This window comes from Mastomys coucha, unplaced genomic scaffold (genome assembly GCF_008632895.1).
Source record: "Mastomys coucha isolate ucsf_1 unplaced genomic scaffold, UCSF_Mcou_1 pScaffold13, whole genome shotgun sequence".
Lineage (NCBI taxonomy): Eukaryota > Metazoa > Chordata > Mammalia > Rodentia > Muridae > Mastomys > Mastomys coucha.
The window spans coordinates 17,305,293-17,319,462 of NW_022196895.1; positions in this window are offsets into that span (position 1 = coordinate 17,305,293).

A 14,170-nucleotide genomic window follows, 5' to 3' on the forward strand; every position below is an offset into this window, starting at 1 on the left:
GATCTTTCCTCTTGCAGCTGTTCTAAGGCTGATTCTCCCTCCTTGACTGCTTTGCAACATCTCTGATCTTCTAAACAGCTCCTCATCATCTTCCAGACCAGTCTTACTCCATGCTTCAAGGTGCCTTGCTCCCAGGCAAAATCTAAGTCCCTGCCGAGCTTATCCCAGCAGGACACCATAAGGTTCCCCGGATACCGCAAACCATGGAGCCACGGTGTTACACTCACTCAAAAATCTCTCTAGGGTTGACTTCTTAATATTTAAATTCTTAGCTAAAAGCAACTCCTGAAGAGCCAGAAAAATTGGATGTGACTGAGACGATCCCATGGTTAAATATTACTTTCGGTTCACTACTCTGCGAACTTTATGCTTTCGGTTCACTACTTTGCGAACTTTATCCTTTTGGTTCGCTACTCCGCAAACTTCTGCGAACTTTCCTGCTCTCTCCTTTTATCTACAGAGTAGAGCAATACTAGCCGCACTTCCGCGGAGTTTTTAGTCCCAGTTTACCTCGGGAACTTACCAGTGCACTGCCCCTTTTCCATCAGCTGGGTCCCCGGGGAGAGCCAACCCACAGGCTAAATACTATATGGACAGCCACCCAAGTAAAGCCATGTGGCACTATCTTACAGGCCCACATATGCGGAAGCAAGCCAGTTAATTCAGCCCACAGCCAAGTAAGGACTTGTTTATCTCAAGAGCACTCACTGACAGGCTGGCGGAAGGTGGAAGCCAGCACCATCTTTAGGGCGCTGTGCATCGCAGCTCTCTACACTTACACAAACACAAGTGATAGCTTTCTAAGGAGATGTGAATAAAAGTCCACAGGTTGCTAGTAACTGACTGTCTTAGTTAGGGTTCCTATTGAAGTGAAAAGACACCATGACCACAGCAACTCTTATAAAGGAAAACATTTAATTGGGGGCTGGCTTACTGTTCAGAGGTTTAGTTCGTTGCCATAAGTGCAGGAAGCATGGTGGCACACATGGTTCTGGAAAAGTATCTCAGATTTCTGCATCTGAATCCAAAGGCAGTGGGAAGAGAGTAACAGCATCTGGCTTGAGCATCTGAAACCACAAAGTCAGTCCCCAGTGACATGCTTCCTCCAGCAAGGCCAAACCTCCTAATAGTGCCACTCCCTTTGGGCCTACAGGACCCATTTTTATTAAAACCACCACAAAGACTAAAGAAACCATTCCACTAGGCTTGCTGAACCAATAGGATTATTGGGATTACTCACAGGAACATACTTAGGCCTGCTTAGAGGAACATAGATGGCACTCTCGTCACCAAAATACCTGTACCCGTGTGGATGATGACTCAGAAAAGCTGCATCCTTGAGACTCCCTGTACCACTTTCAGTCACCAATTTTCTGATATAGGAAGTGACCATAGGGCAATTAACTTTCCTGGACAGTAGACATGAAGCTAGAAACAGAATTAGCTCTGCTTCACCCCAGAGGGTTCATCATGAGCACATTGCTTTCCCACCATGTTTCCTTGTTCAGAATGTACCTACAGACATTTTAGCTTGCACTCATATATCATGTTTATAACAGGCTAGTTTGATGTCAACTTGACACAAGCTAGAGTTGTCAGAGAGGAGAGAGCCTGAATTGAGAAAACGCCTCCATAAAATTTGACTATAAGAATTTTTCTTAATTAGGGATCAGTGGGGTAGGTGGTTCTATTCCTGGGCTGGTGGTCCTGGGTCCTGGGTTCTATCAGAAAGCAGACTGAGCAAGCCTTGGAGAGCAAGACAATGAGCACTGCATTAGCTCCTGCTTACACATTCTTGCCCCATTGCCTTTTACAAGGAACTGTTGTTCTATAGAACAGTGAGCAAATAAAGTCTTCCCTCCCCAAGGTGTTTTTGGTCATGGTGTTCCACAGTAGCAACAGTAACCCTAAGGTAGTGTTATAGCAAGATGTTTGTCACCTTACAAGATATTCATTTTTCCTGAATTGCACATTATTTATTTATGCTTAGAAAGCTGGGGCTAGGGACGAGAGCAGCAGTTTTCTTAGTGCTGCGACCATCTAATACAGTTTTTCATGTTGTGTGCCCCCAACCATAAAATTATTTTCATTTCTACTTCATAACTTTACTTCTGCTACTGTTTTTGTTGTTGTTGTTGTTTGTTTTGTTTTGTTTTGTTTTTGTTGTTCTTTTTCTTTTTTGCTTGTTTGTTTGTTTGGTTGGTTTTGGTTTTTCGAGATAGGGTTTCTCTGTGTAGTCCTGGCTGTCCTGGAACTCACTCTGTAGATCAGGCTGGCCTTGAACTCAGAAACCCACCTGCCTCTGCCTCCCAAGTGCTGGGATTAAAGGTGTACGCCACCACTGCCCAGCTACTTCTGCTACTGTTATGAATTTTAATGTAAATATCTGATATGTAATATATATGATATGCAACCCCTATAAAAGGGTTGTTGGACACTCAGACATCATGATCCACATGTGAGAACCACTAGGGGAGATGGCTTAATAGTTAAGAACACTGCTGTAGGACTGGAAGGATGGCTCAGTGGTTAAGAGCATTGACTGCTGTTTCAGAGGGCCCACATTTGATTCCTAATACCCACATGGCAGCTTACAAAAAGTGGTTGTAACTCCAGTCTCAGCGGACCTGATACCCCCTTCTAGCCTCTTCACCCTCCTCTGGCACTAGGCATACTGGTACACAAGCATGCATACAGGCAAAAAAATATCTATACACATATATTTTTTAAATAGAGCACTACTGCTCTTCCAGAGGACCTAAGTTTTGTTCCCAGTATCGGTGTCTGAGAGCTCACAACCACATATAACTCCAGCTCCCGGGGATCCATCGCCCTCTTCTGGCCTCTGTAGAGTAATGTAAAAATAAACACAAAAATATTTTTTAAATTTTTTAAAGATTTTATTTCATGGTATGCGTGGCTCAGGTCTCTCTCTGCAAGAGCAAGTTCTCTTAGCTCCTGAGCCGTCTCATCTCTCCAGCTCCTAAACAATCTTTTTAAAAAGAAGGTTGGAACTAGAGGCTAGTGAGGATACTTGTTGCTAAACCTGGTGGCCTGAATTTGATCCCCAAGACCCACCTAACAGAAGATAGGAACCGCTCCAACAAAGCTGTGCTCTAACCTCTACATCTGCACTGTGGACCCACGTGCCCATGCTCACACTCACACACCATATCATTCCATGTGCCCATGCTCACACTCACACACCATATCATCCCACGTGCCCATGCTTACACTCACACACCATATCATCCCACGTGCCCATGCTCACACTCACACATCATATCATCCCACGTGCCCATGCTTACACTCACACACCATATCATGTACTTTAAGTGGAGGCTAGATGTGTTTGTATTCACTTAAAGGTGAAGACCTAAGTCTTCTCTTCAGCCCACTGTAATTACTTCCACTTGTTTTGAATGTGAAAAACAAATCTGTATAGCAAAACTGTACTTGCTCTCACTTTTTCCAACAGCAGATGGTGCTGTTGAGCGCTGTGATTTGTAATTGTACAATTTTGTGATCCTCAAATACACAGTCAGTCATTACATAGAGAATACCTATATACCTCTATATCAAAGCATTGGAAGTTGGGGACACTCAAAATAGGTGGTACACGCCTTTAATCCCAGCACTTGGAAGACAGAGGCAGGCAGATTTCTGAGTTCGAGGCCAGCCTGGTCTACAGAGTGAGTTCCAGGACAGCCAGAGAAACCCTGTCTCGAAAACCCAACCAACCAAACAAAAAAGTTTATTTGGGATGGAGAGATAACTCCGGTGTTAAGAACACTGACTGTTCTTCCGGTGGATCCAGGTTCAGTTCCTAACACCCACACAGTGAATCAAAATCATCTATAGCTCCAGTTCCAGGGGATTCAATGCTTTCTGTAGGCACTGCACACACATGGTGTAGACATACATGCAGGGACATTGCCTATATACATAAAATGGGAAATTTTAAGTTAACTACACTCAAATATTTTATAATATGCTGTAAAATAGAAGGAAGGTTTAAATTTATAATCTATGGGATGTGGATGCAGCTCAGTGGTAAAGCATTTACCTAAGATATAAAGGCTCCAAGTTTAATTGCTAACGCACACACACACACACACACACACACACACACACACACACAAAGGGTGTGGAAGATTAGTTCATATTAGGGGAGGGATATGTAGCTCAATGATAGTGAGTGTAGTGGCATGTACAAGGCTCTGAGTTCAATCCAGTACCTAATACGTACATATACACCAATATGTGTGGTTGTATGTGTGTGATTGTGTGTGTGTGTGTGTGTGTGTGTGTGTGTGTGTAATGCTCACATGTAATAAACCTGTACTATGTATGTGGGTTCATATTCTTTAGCAGTTGTAGAGAGATCAGACTGCTTCATTAGTACGAGACCAAGCCCTCTACTACTGTGCTAACCTCAACCCTGACCCACATCTTTTTGTCCTTGAAGTCCTGATCCTCTGACCCTCCCGCCCCTACTTCCCAAGTCTTAAGATTTCATAGAGCACCTGCAGAGATGTGGCTCCAGGTTCTGCTTCTTTCCCAAGGCATTTGGATGCTGCCAATATGCCAGCTCGGAGAGGACATTTCAAAGTCTGAAATGGGTAGGATAGGAAATCTGCTTCTTACCTCTGAGGCCTTAGACACTGCTGGTTGCCAGGCCAGAAGTGGGAAGTGAAGTCCAGGACAAATGTTGTGGTTCCAGGAAAGAGAAGGCCTTCTCTAAGAATCTTGGTGTTATAGTTCTTTTAGGTGAAGGCCTTCTCCAATGATTTTTAATGAAGTAATTCTCTGAGACTAGCTTAGCTTGTTCATTGAATGCATGTACTTTTTTTTTTTTTTTTTTTTTTTTTTTTTTTTTTGGTTTTTCGAGACAGGGTTTCTCTGTGTAGCTCTGGCTGTCCTGGAACTCACTCTGTAGACCAGGCTGGCCTCGAACTCAGAAATCCACCTGCCTCTGCCTCCCAAGTGCTGGGATTAAAGGTGTGCGCCACCACCGCCCGGCTTTGAATGCAAGTACTTTATTCAGGGTGACCCAAAGGTTATATAGGGTTTGGGGTAAGAGTATTCAGGGTAGTGAGAAGTCTAGGCTGATTCTATGTCAGACTTCAAATTGGCAGTTAAGGAGACTAGGCCTAAATCTCTGTTTCCAAGAACTGGGCAATTCCAGGCAAGTCTAGGCCTCAGAAGCTGCCCTGCCACCTGGCCTGAGGCAAGGACAATGAATGGATCAGCAACAGTTTCCAGACCTCCCCAGCAAGTTTCCAGCCTTCACTCCTCAACAGTGGAATGTTCATAGAGACGGACCCAACAGATTAACATAGAGGTCACCCTACCCCTGAATTCCCTAATGTGCTTTAAATCAGGCCTGCAAGCCCACTTGGTTATCTCTCCATTCTGATAATGGGAGACCCCAGCATGCTGAACTTCTGCAGAATAAAACACTCCTTGCATTTACATACTATTTGAGTCTGGGCTGTCATTCTTCTGCGAATCATGGACCCTCACAGAAGGAGAAAGTCATTGGCTGAAAGCTAAAGTGCTGAGATAGCTCAGTAGCATGGAAAAGCATCCCAGGTACTGGGTAGTTGACTGACTACTTGTGACCACCTGACTAGGAGTCACCTGGTTACATGCTTCAAAGCAAGCATGGATATAGAGAGAGCTAGTTCCACTCCTGCCCATCTCAAGTTCTGAGACTTCTGGGGTTTGAATATGTTCCACCTTGCCAGTTCCACCAGTTCTTGTGGCACTGTCCACGCTCACCAGATCCTCTATGTCATGGTCCATGTGCCCCACACAGAGATGGCTCGGCTATTAAGAGCAATGTCCGTTGGTCCAGAGAACCCAGGTTTAGTTCCTAGCACCCACATGATGACTCACACCATCTGTAACTCCAATTCCAGAAGATCCAAGACCATCTTCTAACCTCCATGAGCACTATACACAGGTGGGGCACAGACTGTATGCAGGTAAATACCCATACAAGGAAAATAAGTAAAACTTTTTGTTTTGTTTTGTTTTTCAAGACAGGGTTTCTCTTTGTAGCCCTGGCTGTCCTGGAACTCACTCTGTAGACCCGGCTGTTCTCGAACTCAGAAATCCGCCTGCCTCTGCCTCCCAAGTGCTGGGATTAAAGACATGCGTCACCACCGCCCGGCCAAATACAACGTTTTTAAAAATTGTATTTTGGGGGCTTAAGATATGGCTAAGCAGCTAACGTAAGAGTGTTTGCTGCTCTTTCAGAGACCCCGAGTTTGATTCCCAGAACCTTTGTCTGGTGGCTCAGACAGCAGCTTTAAGGGATCTGAAGCCCTCTTTTGGACTATGCAGGTGTTTACTGACCTAGAGGCAGTGGGACCATGGAGAGTGGAGGTGATATATGAAGCAAACTTACCTCTCATGCAATAGCCAACTGTCTTAGGGTTTTATTGCTGTGAAGAGATATCATAACCAAGGCACTTCTCATAAAGGAAAAACCTTTCGTTGGGGCTGGCTTACAATTCAGAGGTTTGGTCCATTATTATCGTGGTGGGCAGCATGGCAGCAGAGCTTGAGCATAGGAGACCTCAAAGCCCACTCCCACAGTGCCACGCCTCCTCCAACAAGGCCGCACCTCCTAATGATGCTGCTCCTCAAGGGCCAAGCGTTCAAATACAGAAGTCTATGGGGGCCATGCCTATTCAAACCATGACACCAACATTATGCAGAGAATCGGGCAGTTTATACTCTGAGGGTTAAGAAAAGTCACATGACTAAAGTTCTCATGAGTTCAAATCACAAGGACAAGCTGCACACTGCAAAAACATGTTTTACCATAGAGCAATAGTCGGTTGTTATCAATACTCTGAAGTAAACCCACTCCTGTCTGCTGTGCCTTGGAGGAGCACAAAAAAACATCCCTAGAACAATTTTGTGTTTTGAAGAGACTGAGGTCACAAGAATTTTGTCTTGTTTTCTTGGAATTTTCTCACAAGCATTCAGAATTCTCCTCAAATGATTCCATTCTCGGAATATGTTCTGACAGGCAGGAATCTGCACACACATGGCATAACTCAGACAGAAACAGATACAATTAATAGAATAATTTAAAAATTTAAAACTATTTAGGCCACTAAGATGGTTTAGTAAGGAAAGGCATAGCCATTCAATCAAAATCCAGTAAGGCACAGACGGGTCTTTCCAGAAACTTCAAATACATTAAGCACTGTTCCAAATCCTTATTTAAAGGAAGACCAGGGCTGGTTCAGTAGTTAAGAATACTTGCTGCCGTTTCAGGGGGCAACAGTTCAGTTCCCAAAACCCCTATTTGGTAGCTTACAACCACCTATAATTCCAACTCCAGGGAATCAAACACCCTTACCTGCTCCATGAGGATGGGAACAAATGCGACTCTCGCTCTCTCCCCTTCCCCCTCCCCCTCCCCTCCCCCCTCCCCTCTTACTCCCTCTCTCTCCCTTTCCCTTCCTCCCTCAAAAATTCAATTAAAAAACAAACAAACCTTAGAACAAAACCAACTACCACCTATCCAAATTGTGCTTCTCAGGTTGGGAATGACTTTGTTGCTCTCCATGGTTCTGAACCAGGCCGGCTCATCAAGACTCGAGCCTGCTTCCTGCATAAATCCTATCTCTTGTGTAAATCCTTCTGACACTCTGGCAAGCAAAGACAAAAACATCAATGAAAGAAAAATGGGAAAGAAGAAGAGAGATCAGTACAATGACTAATTACTTACAGGTTCAGGTAGAAAAACAGAGGAAACTCACTTTCAGATTATTTTCAAATATTTTTAACTATATAGCCTGGCCCAGTGGTGCACCTCTTTGACACCCAGGGCTATTACTTGTGGTGACTCACACCTGTAATTCTAATGTTTAAGATGTAGATCAAGGGGCAGTGGTGGCGCACGCCTTTAATCCCAGCACTTGGGAGGTAGAGGCAGCCGGATTTCTGAGTTCAAGGCCAGCCTGGTTTACAGAGAGAAACCCTGTCTCGAAAAAACAAACAAACAAACAAACAAAACAAATAAACAAACAAAAAAATAGATGTAGATCAAGAGTTCAAGATCGGGTGGCTGTGGTGACACACGCCTTTACTTCCTTTACGCACCTGGGAGGCAGAAGCAGGCATATCTCTGAGTTTGGAGCCAGCCTAAGCTATATGGTGAGTTCCAGGACAGCTAAGACTATCCAGACAAACTCAGAGTCAAAAGAAAGAAAGAAATAAAGAGAGAGAAAGAGAGAGAGAGAAAGAAAGGAAGGAAGGAAGGAAGCAAAGAAGGGGGAGAGAGAGAGAGAGAGAGAGAGAGAGAGAGAGAGAGAAAGAGAGGGAGGGAGAAGGAGAAAGAGAGGGAGAGGGAGAGGGAGAGGGAGAGAGAGAGAGAAAGAGCCGGGCGGTGGTGGCGCATGCCTTTAATCCTAGCACTTGGGAGGCAGAGGCAGGCGGATTTCTGAGTTCGAGGCCAACCTGGTCTACAGAGTGAGTTCCAGGACAGCCAGGGCTACACAGAGAAACCCTGTCTTGAAAAACCAAAAGAAAGAAAGAAAGAAAGAAAGAGCTTGTGATGCCGCTTCTAGGAATTTGGCATTTGTCACTGGGCTCCAACAAGGAAGTAGGCTCAGATAAGATTAGAAACAGTGACCATGGGGCTTTGTTTACTGCTCTGCTTACTTACTACATTGTGTGGTCTCTTTGCTTACTACTTTGCTTGATTATTATCTTATGTGGTCTCTTTGTTTACTACTTTGCTTGATTACTTTGTCTTTGATCTAAGAACTGACCTGTTTAAGATGTAACTAGACTGATGTAAAGGCAGGCTAGAGAAAAATAAAGCCGCTTCAGCCTCAGTACAGGCTGGAGTCATGTTGTAATGTTGTCTAATTGTCTTTGTCTTTTCAATCTTTACTCCCTCCCTTGAGATCCTGTTGAGCTGGCTTGGTCAAAAAAGAAAAAAAGTCATCTTCAGCTACTTTGAGGATTAGTGATTAACTCTGCATTACCTATAATGAATCAATGTTGAATTAAGAAAAGAAATAAAAATGCTTCCCCTTGAAGCCACTGAAGAAGAGTGAGTCCAGACTTGAGTTCTCTACTCCATGACCCTTGTGTCTTCTATCCACTCTCTGTTGAAGGGGACAGTTCTGATGTTAAAGTCCTGTTCCCCAAATGGTTCTTAATTTGTCAGTAAAGAAGGACAGGGGCCAATTGCTGGGCAAAAGGTACAGATGGGACTTTGTGTCCCAGGAGAGAAAGGCAGACGCAGGGAGGTGGGGGGGGGGGAGAAGCAGCAACCATCTTATGTCTCATGGGGAGCTGGGGCCAAGGATGTCTGGCAGGGGCTAGGTGGGACTAGCCACTGAAGTTTTGAGCAGTTGGAGATTGGCAAGGGCTTGCTTTTCCAGGTGGGAGATAGTAAAGCCCAACAATTGTGCCTAGAAGGCAAGTTGTAAAGTAACACACTGTGTGTGTGTGTGTGTGTGTGTGTGTGTGTGTGTGTGTGTGTGTGTGTTTAATCCTTGGGATTCAGGGAATCTGGGAGAGGACGGGTAGTGAAGCCCACTTCTCAGAGCAAAGGCGGGTAGATCAAAAGAGAAGCCAGGAGGGGCCAGAGTACATCCGCTCCTGGAGCAAGGCAGTAGCAACAAAATACATGCAACAGTCTGTCTGTTGCATGATCTGAATTTGTGCCTGAATCTGTATCTGTCCCTGTGTGTGCACCTCACTGTCTGTGTCTGACCCTAGCAGAGAGTTTTCTCTGCCATCATTGAACAGCAGAGAAGCATCACCTAGGAGAAGGAATGAAATACTTTACAGAAATCTTTAATAACAGGAAACAAGAAATAACAAAGTCCTGTTTCCAACTGATCCCAACTCACCCAGATAATAAACATCATTGTTTAGCAACCAATATCCATAAGTAGGTGCTTTCTACCTTTATGGTAGATATTAGGTTGTTTTCGATTTCTGCATCTGCTTTCAGCAAATAGCACACACGCATTATCTGGGTTGGGCATGGAAAACTACTTAACCTAATATTAGATCTGTGCATTAGCTATAATTAGGCCAGGTTGTAAAAGCTGATTACATGGAATACTCAAGGCAAGCAATGTTGCTTGTTATATTGTTCTCTTAAAGGCAAATTAACAAATAGTTTGAATGCACAGTAGGCTAGCAGACTTTTGTCTTAAGTGACTTCAATGTGTATTATTCCTTTGTAATTTTATATACATTGGTGTTTTGCCTGCATGTATATCTGTGTGAGGGAGTTGGATCACCTGGAACAGAAGTTACAGACAGTCATGAGCTGCCATGTGGGTACTGGGATTTGAACCTGGAACCTCTGTAAGAGCAGCCAGTGCTCTAAATTGCTGAGCTGTCTCTCCAGCCCCCTATTAACACTGGTTATGAGGTCCAGCAAAATTTCCAGTCTCTTAGAATATAGGAGATATTTTCAGAATACTTTACCACTATAAACTACAAAGACTTTGAGGGCAGACTTGGCTATTTGAGACCTTCGCTTACAAAGCAAAGCAACAACAACAAAAAACAAATTTTAGCTAATGTCAAAGTTACAACTCGTGAGGTTTGGTCTATTGCTATGTATTATAATGCTAAATTTCTATACCCAAAGATCTTGACCTAGGAGTAACTTCTCAAGTTTACAAGCTTTTAGTTTGCAAACCTTGTTCCTTGATATAAAACTATTGGTTAAATAACATTGGCTACAGAAAATTACTGGAGGGATTAGAGGTAGGTGGGTTTGGAGTGACCTGGTTGGAGGAGAAGAGACCAATGGGGAAGAGGAAGAACAAGAAAGGGGGCGGGGCGGTGGCAGACTACCATGAGGGGAGAGGAGCCCTGAGCACATGGCCAGGAGAAAGAGCAAGTATCTGGGGTACACAGCTAGGGAGGTAGCCAGGCCTGCATTTAGAAGAGTAGATTATGGGTAGTCCCCAGTAATTGTCAAAGCCAAATAAAATAGCCATAGTCTTAGTCTCATTTATTTGTAAACTAGTTGGGGGTAAGCTTAAATTGTTCTTTTACTACATACAACAAATTAAGTTCCATACCCCTTGCTCATACCCATAAAAAAACTATTGAAGAAATTTATGTTCATTTTTAAAAGTTAATTATTTAATTTCATGCTCAGGAGTGTCTTGCTGTGTGCGTGCGCCATGCTTGTGCTTGGTGCCCATGGAGGCTAGAAAAGGGTATTGGATTCCCCAGGAACTGGAATTACAGATGGTGGTAAAATATCATACGGTTACTGGGAACCAAACCTCAGTCCTCTACAAGAGCAAAAAGTGTCCGGGCAGTGGTACTGCACACCTTTAATCCCAGCAGGTAGGAGGCAGAAGCAGGCGGATCGCTGAGTTCAAGGCCAGCCTGGTGTACAGAGTAGATTCGAGGATAGCCAGAACTATACAGTGAAACCAAGTCTCAAAAAAAGAAAGAAGAAAAAAAAGAGCTGAGGATTGAGAGAGGGAGGAAGGGAAGGAAGGAAGGAAGGAAAAAAGAGAGAGAGAAGAAAGGAAGAAAAAAAAGAAAGAAAGAAGGAAGGAAAGAAAGAAAGAAAGGAAAAAAGAGAGAGAGAAGAAAGGAAGAAAGAAAAGAAAGAAGGAAGGAAGGAAAGAAAGAAAGAAAGAAAGAAAGAAGGAAAGAAAGAAAAGAGCAAGCAAGCAATGGGTGCTTTAATCACTGAGTCCTCTCCAGCCCTGAGAGGGAAATGTGATATTCCAAACAAAGCAGTATCAGACATGTAACTATATGAACATTTAGAAATGTAGTAACTGAGATGGCATCATCTGCTGAGTTTTACTGCAGTGCTTGAAGCTTGTCTTTCATACCAATCTTTAGTTTTGTGGAAGGAAGCCTGAGGTGATGGTTTATATTTAATAGGGATTGGAAAGATGACCCGCTTGTAGGGCTGGAGAGATGGCTCAGCGGGTAAGAGCACTGACTGCTCTTCCAAAGGTCCTGAGTTCAAATCCCAGCAACCACATGGTGGCTCATAACCATCTGTAATGAGATCTGATGCCCACTTCTGGGGTGTCTGAAGACAGCTACAGTGTACTTACATATAATAATAAATAAATCTTATAAAAAAAAAAAGATGACCAGCTTGTTAAGAGAGCTTGCAGAGGACACTTATATCAGGCTGTTCACAATTGCCTATAACTTCAGCTCCATGGGACATACTCCTTTGGACAGGCTCTCCTGTAGATAGCTCAGGCTAGCCTTGAAGTTTTGATCTTCTTGCCTCTACTTCTAAATGCAGAATCACTGAAGTGAGCTATTTTTGTTGTTGTTTTGAGACAGGGTCTTACTATGTAACCCTGGCTGGCCTTAAACTCATAGAGATCCACCTACCTCTGCCTCCCTAGTGCTGAGATTCAAGGCCTGCAACACTATTAAGCCAGCTTTGACTGGTTTCTTCCTATACCTTCTCACAAAGACTTTCAGAACCAAATAATTCCAAATAAGAAACAAAAGTAAATTTGCCTGTTTCCCAAGGCTTAGAATGAAAACTGCTTACTAAACCAGGCAGAATCCACAACAAGCTACTGAAGGAGGAATCACGTGGCACATCTGTTTACAATGATCGGTGTCAACAATAATTGTGTTGTTGTCATTGTTTTGGAGCAGGGTCTCTTGAAGCCCAGGCTGAATAGAGCTAGAACAGATCTTGAATTCCAGATCCTCTTGCCTATACCTCCCAGGGGCTGGGATTACAGAGGTGAACAATGCCCACAACTCTCAACAATCACTTTTACCATGTCAAGCTGAAAATGTCTGCTAGCTGTGCATGTTTATTGGGAGTCTGATTTCTCTTCTTCTTTTGTCTACCAGTAGGTTGGTTTAGGAATCTGTAAAATATTTTTAAAAATCATTTTATGCAGGGTGCTGTATTTTGCACTCATAGGGTATGTCTTAGTTAGGGTTTTACTGCTGTGAACAGACACCAGGACCAAGGCAAGTCTTGTAAAGGACACTATGTAACTGGGGCTGGCTTACAGGGTCAGAAGTTCAGTCCATTATCATCAAGGTGGAAGCATGGTAGCATCCAGGCAGGCATGGTGCAGGGGGAGCTGAGAGTTCTACATCTTCATCTGAAGGGCACTAGCAGAATTCTGGCTTTCAGGCAGCTAGGATGAGGGTCTTATAGCCCACACCCACAGTGACACACCTACTCCGACAGGTCTACACCTTCTAATTGTGCCATTCCTTGAGCCGAGCATACACAAACCATCACAGTATCTCATTGGACACCCAGTAGAAATCGAAGTCAGTGAAGCCCTTGCAGTGGTGGCTGTGTCGGGGAGGGGAGGAGATGAAGAATGATCATGGGCCATACTGGGAAGGGACTGCTTTGCTTGTGGAATCGTGTAAAATCAGAGTACATGAAACTGAGCCAGCTCAAGATGTTCAGGAAAGCTAATGAAGTAATGACTATGTTTACCTCCAATCATCAGAACATTTGGGAAAACCAGAAACCTTACCCCGGAAGCAGCAAAGGGTGCCATCTGTGCACATCACATCTTGTTCAGCTACCAGTGGCTTGGATTGCCCAGCACAAGTCATCCTGTTAAAGACCCTGAGGACATCAGTGCACATAACTTATTATTGGTCTTCCTCACAGCAGAATCGTGTGGTGGAAAATGAAACTGTGTTACACAACATGCCTTGCATGAAGTTCTTGATCAAGATGGCACTTTCACTGAAGAACTGGTAAAAAAAAGAAAAAAGTGATGGAAAAGTGGATGGAAACAGAAATGTAGATTTACAAATGGTGACTTTTTTGTGGGGTTTGTAAATGCTCTTGGTCAATATGTTGTTGTTGTTGTGGTGGTGGTGGTCGTTGATGATGATGATGATGATGATGATGGAGATGATCCTGATGAAAAAGAAAAGCAAAAAGATCTGGATAGTCAGGATAATAAAGAAGGTTGCTATAGACAGTAAACAGACAAGCCAGGGCTGAGACGGGGGGAGAGAATAAAGGTAAAGAAGAATAATAGAAAAAAGATGTGACTTGCATGCCTTTAAAACAAATTCTTGTGTCAAACACTAACAAAGATGAAGATTAGCACTTGGGAGGCAGAGACAGGCGGATTTCTGAGTTCAAGGCCAGCCTGGTCTACAGAGTGAGTTC